The following is a 7,827-nucleotide window of genomic DNA, read 5'->3' as shown; positions in this document are numbered from 1 at the left end:
TGTGTGGGTCTGTGCGAGTATGTGTGTATGTGTATGTGTGTGTGTGTGTCTGTGTGTGCGAGTGTGTTTGTGTGTGTGTGCGAGTGTGTGTGTGAGTGTGTTTGTGTGTGTTTTAAATTCTCTCCTGTAGTATTTCCGTCATTTCATAGTTTGCTCTTGGGGAAATAATGTTCCAAAGATAACCATTTACTGGCGTACAACCTAACACAGGAAATGTTTCTTAAACGCCACAGTATTTGGTTTTGCTTCTGATGATGATGATGTTTTTGGTAGGTTGCAGTTTCCGGCGCAAGGGTAGAGAGTAGACAGTGGTAAGGCTGCACGCTCTGCACGCAGGCAGTGGGGGTTGTTCAGAAGGTAGAGACGTTATTCCCTACTGTGTCTGTCCGCTGGGACATTGCTGGCTACACACACCAGAAAAGACATTGATATGTGCAAAAGCCAACTGTGAGACGCCTTGGTTCTCCGAGCTGACAGAAAGACTCCGGGAGAGAATCGAAAACTTTTCCGGAGAAACCATAAGTCACCTTGTCGTCATCAACCCACAATGAGCAGAATGTGTTCTCGGAACCAGCCACTTACCTGCTCGAACCACCCACCAACCACCCGCCTCACAAATCACAGCCTTCTCAAAGGGGAAAGTTTTAGTTTTAGTAAGAGTTTTACGGCATTTGCAGAACAATAATGTCATATAAGTACCAAAGATTAGAGATGTTACAAGAGAGTAACAAACACAAAAAAAGGAGGAGGGGAGAAAAGGACGATACATGTTTGAGAGGAAAGAAGGAGCAAACCACACCAGAGCACCTGCCAACCACCCACTCACAGCCTTCTTTAAGGGGAAGGTTTTTTAATAAAGATGACAGCAGAAACCAAACCTTCAGCCAAACCGACGCCCACAAAACCTCCAACTTGTTGGACAGAACAGAAGGCAAGTTCGGGAGGCTCGTGTCATAGTTGTAGACTACGTCATTGGATCACTGGCGGGTCGGAGAGATGTGCACAATGGTGTCTGTGGGTCTCTTTGGCTTATCTTTCGTCTCTCTCCTCACCCCCACCTCTCTCTCTCTCTCTCTCTCTCTCTCTCTCTCTCTCTCTGTCTGTATGTCTCTTTGGCATGTCTTTCATCTCTCTCTCTCTCTCTCTCTCTCTCTCACACACACACACACACACACACACACACACACACACACACACACACACAAACACACACTTTCTCCCTCTGTACGCGTGTGTATGTGGCAGAGATAAAGAGAATGAGAGAGAGAGAGAGAGAGAGAGAGAGAGAGAGAGAGAGAGAGAGAGAGAGGGAGGGAGGGAGGTAGGGAGGGGGAGATGAGGGTAGGAAAGAATCTGTCTCCTCCGACAACGCCATCCCTCCAGCCATCACCTCTCTCCCGTGGGAAATCTCACCTCAAATCTCTCCCGCCGCCCGCTGTTCTTGGACAGGAATAAGAACCTCCCCTGATCCTCACTTTTGGAGACAAACAAACAAACAAGAGAGTCGTCAATTCAGAGTAAGTCTGATTCCCTGTAAAGACTTCTCTGTTGACGTCCACCCCCTGGCGCTCATATGACCTTATGCTGTTGCTAGCGCCGTAAAATCTGTGGGTACAAACGACACCCCTCTCACCTCAAGTCCGTCTCATAATTCATAAACGCGTTTGAAGCTAACTATCTCAGCAATCACTTGTTCGATTTTACCCATATTTTTAGGAAAATTCGAATTAGGGAGCTAATTAGCGATTCGTTACTTAATTACTCTTTATCATTAGTACATCACATTTAGTGCTTACAGTATAAATGAATAATCCAAACACGGAAAGATGAGTGCATTCTGGGGAGTACAAAAATAGAACAAAATGTGGCAAGAAGTGAGTAGTCTAAGCATTGGCCTACCTTTGTTCTGTGAGCGAGTCAGACGAGTCTTCACATGGGTTGATGACTACTCTTGGTTGGATGAACTGAAGTCCTTCCTTCTCCCAATTCTCGTCCTCCATACGTTTTCCAAGCGTTTCAAACTGCCACCAATAAAATTTGTCCACTCGAGATATCGCATTTTCTGTTAGCTGTTTGGCAAGTTTCTATTTACGGGTTGTATTTTGAGATACAATTGTGCCTTTGATCTTCGCCCAGACGAGTTCAGTTGGATTTAGATGGGAGTGATAGGGTGGCCACTGTAGGCAAATGTGTCCGTGCTGTTCCACAATTTGATCAACTTGAAGTATTTTGGCGTTTCTGATTTCTGTAACGAGCAAAAGGAGCTCGGGTTTAATCTGAGACCGTGCAAATGGTATGCTCTCTTGGTTGAGCCAATCTTTTATTTCCTCTTTCCTGCTTGCACTTGTTGGAATGTTGTCCTCTTCTTCCACTACGTTGTGATATGACGCATTATCCATCACTAAACAAGATGCTTTGTCCAGTGCAGGTCATATTTTTGGAATAATCCAAATTCAAAATATGTTGCCATTCCTTTCCTTGTGATAATCCCTGTTGTCACTGGAATTTGACTGGAAATTAGTTCTGTGTTTTCAAGTAAACCCTTTTCACTGCTTCCACAGTGTGCAATTATCAGTCTCTCACCTTTTCCAGCAGGAACTTGTCTTGTAATATGTCCATCCTTTCATTGCCATTCTTTTTGGAACACATGGTGAGCGTTTAGAAAAGTTTCGTCCAAGAAGAAAACCTCATCTCCTTTCTCACGGACGTCTTTCAACTGTCTCAAGTACTTACTTCTTAAAACAACAATAGGATTTCTTTCGCACAGTAAATTTTCCCACCATTTGATTTCCTGAACGTAAACCCAACACGTCTCACTGTTTTCCAAAGGCATTCATCATGTCTTCGATATGTTTATATCACGATTATCGGACAACCATCTTTTCAACTTTCTGAGAGGAACAAATTCATTTCTGTCAAACATCTGGACAATTACTCGTCGGACAACCTCCCTATGGAAACTGTCAGTCTTCAAAGGCCGGCCTCTCTTAGCTAGGAAAGTCCCTTCTCCCATTTCCTGCTGCTTTATCCATCTTGACAATGTGCTTCTGTTCCAACCTAAGGCATGCCGAGTTCTTTCTTTTGGATTCCCTCTATCATGGGACAAAGCTCCTCTCTTTGCCTCTCTAGTAAAATGAGAGTAGAGCTGAAGCGTAACCTTTTGATGAAGAGTGGAGAAAGTGTGTTTGGATGACTTCTTGTCCCTCATAGTGCAAACAAATCGTGGACACAAAGCGAATTCCATCACAAAACTTACAAAGGAACATCCAGTTATTGAAGTTCTTTTGTGAAATGATTCAAAGTTCCAATGCTAGACTACACCTCTGACTTGAGTTGCTGTGATGGAAGAAAGGAAGTCATAAAAATACCGATCTAGATCGAATGAATTTCGAGTCTCGCTCCACGTGCGCTAATGTAGTTGAGTAAACAATCCCGCGATTTGAGCAGTGAGCAGCCGAGGTTACTGGTGAGTTTTCCCTCCGCTCCACGTGCCCACGTGCTGTGACGTCCGTTCGGCGGATTGCTCACACCTAAGGGCTGTGCAGCATGAGGAGATGAACATATTGAAAGCTGTCGAATGTAAACAACTGATTGTACTAATGTTCCCACTGTTTGATCGGACGAAAGAGCTCGTCCACGGTCTGTACGACTTGTGGGAATTGTCTTCGAATGTCGGGAGTGGGGTACTGTAACTAGCCTACAGTGTCGACGTTGGTTTCTGTGGGGTGTTCCAACATTCCAGAACAAACTCTCAACTCCTCTCGGCTGATGGAGAGATGGCTGATGCTGATACCTCACTAAGATCAGGCGGTCAGTATCTTTTAAGAGTTCCTAGAAAAGGGGGTAAGAAATTAGCTGGAAAGATCGTTTGCCCACCTTGCTCCATCAGCTTGGAATTCTCTTCCCCAACCCTTGAGACATACAACATCTGAGTCTAAATTTTTTAAAAATGTCTTTAAAGACAAATTTAATGACATCATTTCTATATCAGTAGATTCACTTTCAGTACACTGTTATGAAAAGGACTATAATGTATCCATTTATGTATTTTGCGAATTGCATTGTGTGTATTATTTTATTATGTATTTGTATACATAGTACATGTGGGAGGAAGGAATTAGGGCTGGGGTGGGCCGGGAATGTGGGGGGGGGGGGGGTGCAAGGGAGTTCTAGAGATTCTCTGTGTGGGTGTGACAAACTCCGCGACTCCTCTCTGCGGGTCACATGAAGGTGTCTGCTCTTCTACTTACTTTGCCTTTTACTTTCTCCTCCTCTGTTGCCGTTAAGCGTCGAGGGGAGATGCAGTTTTCTATGGTAGGCCAGCTCCACAGCTCTTTCAGTTGTGATGTTATGTTTTCTCAGGGTTTCCTTGACACCCTCGATCCACCTTTTGCGTGGCCTTCCTCTTCCTTTATAGCCTGAGTGCTTGGTGTTGTAGGCTCTCGAGGCTGGCTGGCCAGGTGACATACGTAACAGGTGGCCAAACCATTTTATCCTCTGTCTTTCTATGTAACGCAGGCAGGACTCAGTGCCGATAGCTGCTCTTACTTCTTCATTTCTCTGCCTGTCTTGTCTTGTGATGTCAAGGGTTTTGCGGAGATATTTAATTTCGCATGCGGTGATTTTGCTTTCATGGGTTTTACTTAATGTCCAGGTCTGGCACTGATAACATAATGTTGGTATGAATATTGAGGTGATAAGCTGACTCTCTGTGTCCATGGTTGATAAATCTGACAGCAGGTTATACTTGAGCCCACCCCCCCCCCTCCCCCTCCCCCCGTCTCGAACTGACTTGACCTAGTTTGTACATCCTGGCTCTCCGCTCTCTGTGGGTCACGTGTGGCTTGTTGTGACGTCATGCATACTGTCTCTCTGTCCTTCCCTGCCCGCCCTCCACATCTCTCTCTCTCACTCTCTCTCCCTCTCACTCTCTCTCTCTCTCTCTCTCTCTCTCTCTCTCTCTCGCAGTATTTATCCGGAGACGTCCCCGACGGAGATAAACCAATCAAAATGCTTTGTGCCCCTAGACCAAGTAAAGGCCACAGATAGGGAAAGGGTGGGGGGGGGGGGGGTAAGTGCTTTACGGCGCTCTGAACTACATAAGATCATATGAGCCCATCGGGACACACCGAACATTTTCAGTTGGTAGGACATTTTGAATTTTGTCCTGGTGGCGGCCAAAGCATACACTTATTATCGATTTTAGACCACGAAGGGGTCTTTAAAGTGCGCACCTTGCACACGGGACCTCCGAGATTTTTCGCCCTTGTCCCAGAAGGCTAGGTGTAGATCTTTCCTTCCAGAAGATCAGGGGTGTGGCTGAAAGACAGCAGTAAGGAGGAGCCAAGGAGTAGCTGTAGAAAGGCTGCAGAAAGAGTCAAGAGCCCAGAGGAGGGGGCAAAGGAGGTGAGGGGGTGAGGGCAGAAAGAGGAGACGAAAGCAGACGATAGAAAATTGCTAGAGAAAAGGAAAGAAGGTGAAAAGAGACAATTTTAGAAAAGAGAATTTTTCCGTCTCTGCACAGATTTGAACCCGGGACCTTTTGAATGAGAGGCGCGCACCTTAACCTGTCGGCCACGAGAGTGCCCTTGGCGGGGCCTGTCAGGTGAGAAGGTCGGGGGGTGTTCTCAAGTGGTGGCTGTTTTACTGGTGCTTGGGGGGGGGGCTGAGTGGGAGAGAGAGAGAAGGGGGGAGATAGAGAGAGAGAGAGAGAGAGGGAGAGAGAGAGAGAGAAGGGGGAGAGAGAGAGAGGGAGAGAGAGAGAGAAAGAAAGAGAGAGAGAGAGAGAGAGAGAGAGAGAGAGAGAGAGAGAGAGAGAGAGAGAGAGAGGGAGAGCCAGAGCCAGAGACAGAGACAGAGACAGATAATGTCGGGGGTGGGGGGATGAATGGGGCTTACCTGTGAAGAAATGACGTCACAGCTGACAGACAGCCCACACAAGTACAGAACAAGCAATTAGCGCGCCTGCTCCACTGGCCGTTTCGCAATATCTGGGCATAAATTACAAGCCAGAAAGTAAACCTATGGTTAGAGCGGGAAATTGTCCCTGATCTTTGATTTAGTGGATGTCTACAGGCGACGATTTCAAAGCCAAAAGCAGCTATCAGCAGTGAGTTAGTGTCTGTAGATATCACCTTTGTACCCTAGCGCTGAGTGGGTCATGAGATGTGTGGTACAGAGGGAATGAAGGGGGCTTGTAAAAGTGTTGAACAACTGAAGGGACGGTTCTAAAACTGCATTTTATATATAGTAAATCTAAAGTGGGTGGTTGGCCGGTGCTTTGGAGTGGTTTGCTCCTTCTTTCCTATATCAAACATCTGTCGTCCTAATCTCTCCTTCTTTTTATGTTTGTTATTATCTTGTAACATCTCTACTCTTCCGAACTACAGGACATTATTGTGTTGCAAGTGACGTAAAACGTTTACCACAACTAAACAAGATCTAGACTATCAAATGGGTTATTGTATCGCAGTAAAGAATGTGCCTGTTGACTGTCGTGTTCTGCATGGTTCCTCGTGCTACTGATTGCGACTTCATGGAGGAAAAAACACACGGAGTCTAGAGAGACCTTTTCTTTAGATGTGCGTGTTTTTTACGTCCCCATAGAAACAGTTTACATCATTTAGGAGGCGGGCTTCCCACCCTGCCTGTCAGGGCCAACCAAAATGAGGCAACATTTGAGTTTCCAACCCCTAACTTTTTACATCATCATCATCAGCAGCAGCAGCATCAGCATCAGCATCAGCATCAGCATCAGCATCAGCATCAGCATCAGCATCAGCATCCGGTGCCTTGCCGACTAGCGTGGGCGATCATGGACCTCCACTTCACTCTGTCTTGCGCTGCAGCAATGGTGTCTGTTGTTCTTGCTGCTCCCAGCCATGTTGTCATCTTGTCCAGTATCTTTTCCCTCTGTCTACCTCTGCCTCTCTTTCTATCAAACTTGCCTGCTGTTACAATATTCTCCAATGTTTCTTTCCGCATTGTGTGTCCAATGAATTTTGCCTGTCGCTTTCATATATTCGTCATAAGCTGTCGTCTGCAATTTGCTTCAACCAAGACTTTTTCATTTATTTTTCTAGCTGACCATGGGAAACGCAGCATGCGTCTTATGAACTACAAGTCTGTCGCCTCAATTGTTCTTTCCAGCTGTCTATTGATTGTCCATGCTTCGCACCCGTAAAATATTGGTTCGATGTAACTTTCCAGTACTCCTTATTTCGTTTCCAGTGACAGATTGATGCTTGTGAGTATCTGTTTCATTTTGTGGAAGGTTGCTTTTGCTTGGCTAATGCGGCTTTTAAGTTTTGTGTGCCATGTCCCATCTGATTCTCGATAGCAGAGTTGTCAAACAACATCTGTCTGTAGATAACAAAGTTGTCACACAACATCTGTCTCTAGATAACAAAGTTGTCCAACAACATCTGTCTCTAGCTAACAAAGTTGTCAAACATCTGTCTCTAGATAGCAGAGTTGTCAAACAGCATCTCACGACAAGAGATCAGGGACCAGCCTACTTTGTCCATGTTGCTGATCTGCAACAGGTGGTGGTGGCAGAGACAAAAGGCGGTATCTGCATGAGGGGATGGTGGTGTTGTTTCACATAGAACCTTGTTGTTTCACACAGAACCTTGTTGTTTTGTCACATAGAACCTTGTTGCTCCAGAGTTGTGAGGTATGTGGTGGGCGTGGCATACAGCAACAGGCAGGAGAAAGAGAACACTTCCGGAAAGGTGAAAGATAATGTCGTGAATTCACAGAAACGGCTAATTGGCTCATCCCACATTGTTATATAGACGTTGTTTCTCTCTCTCTCTACCCCCCCCC

The sequence above is a fragment of the Aplysia californica genome, unplaced genomic scaffold (assembly GCF_000002075.1).
Source record: "Aplysia californica isolate F4 #8 unplaced genomic scaffold, AplCal3.0 scaffold00134, whole genome shotgun sequence".
Taxonomy (NCBI): Eukaryota; Metazoa; Mollusca; class Gastropoda; order Aplysiida; family Aplysiidae; genus Aplysia; species Aplysia californica.
Note: the sequence above shows the minus strand (reverse complement) of the source record.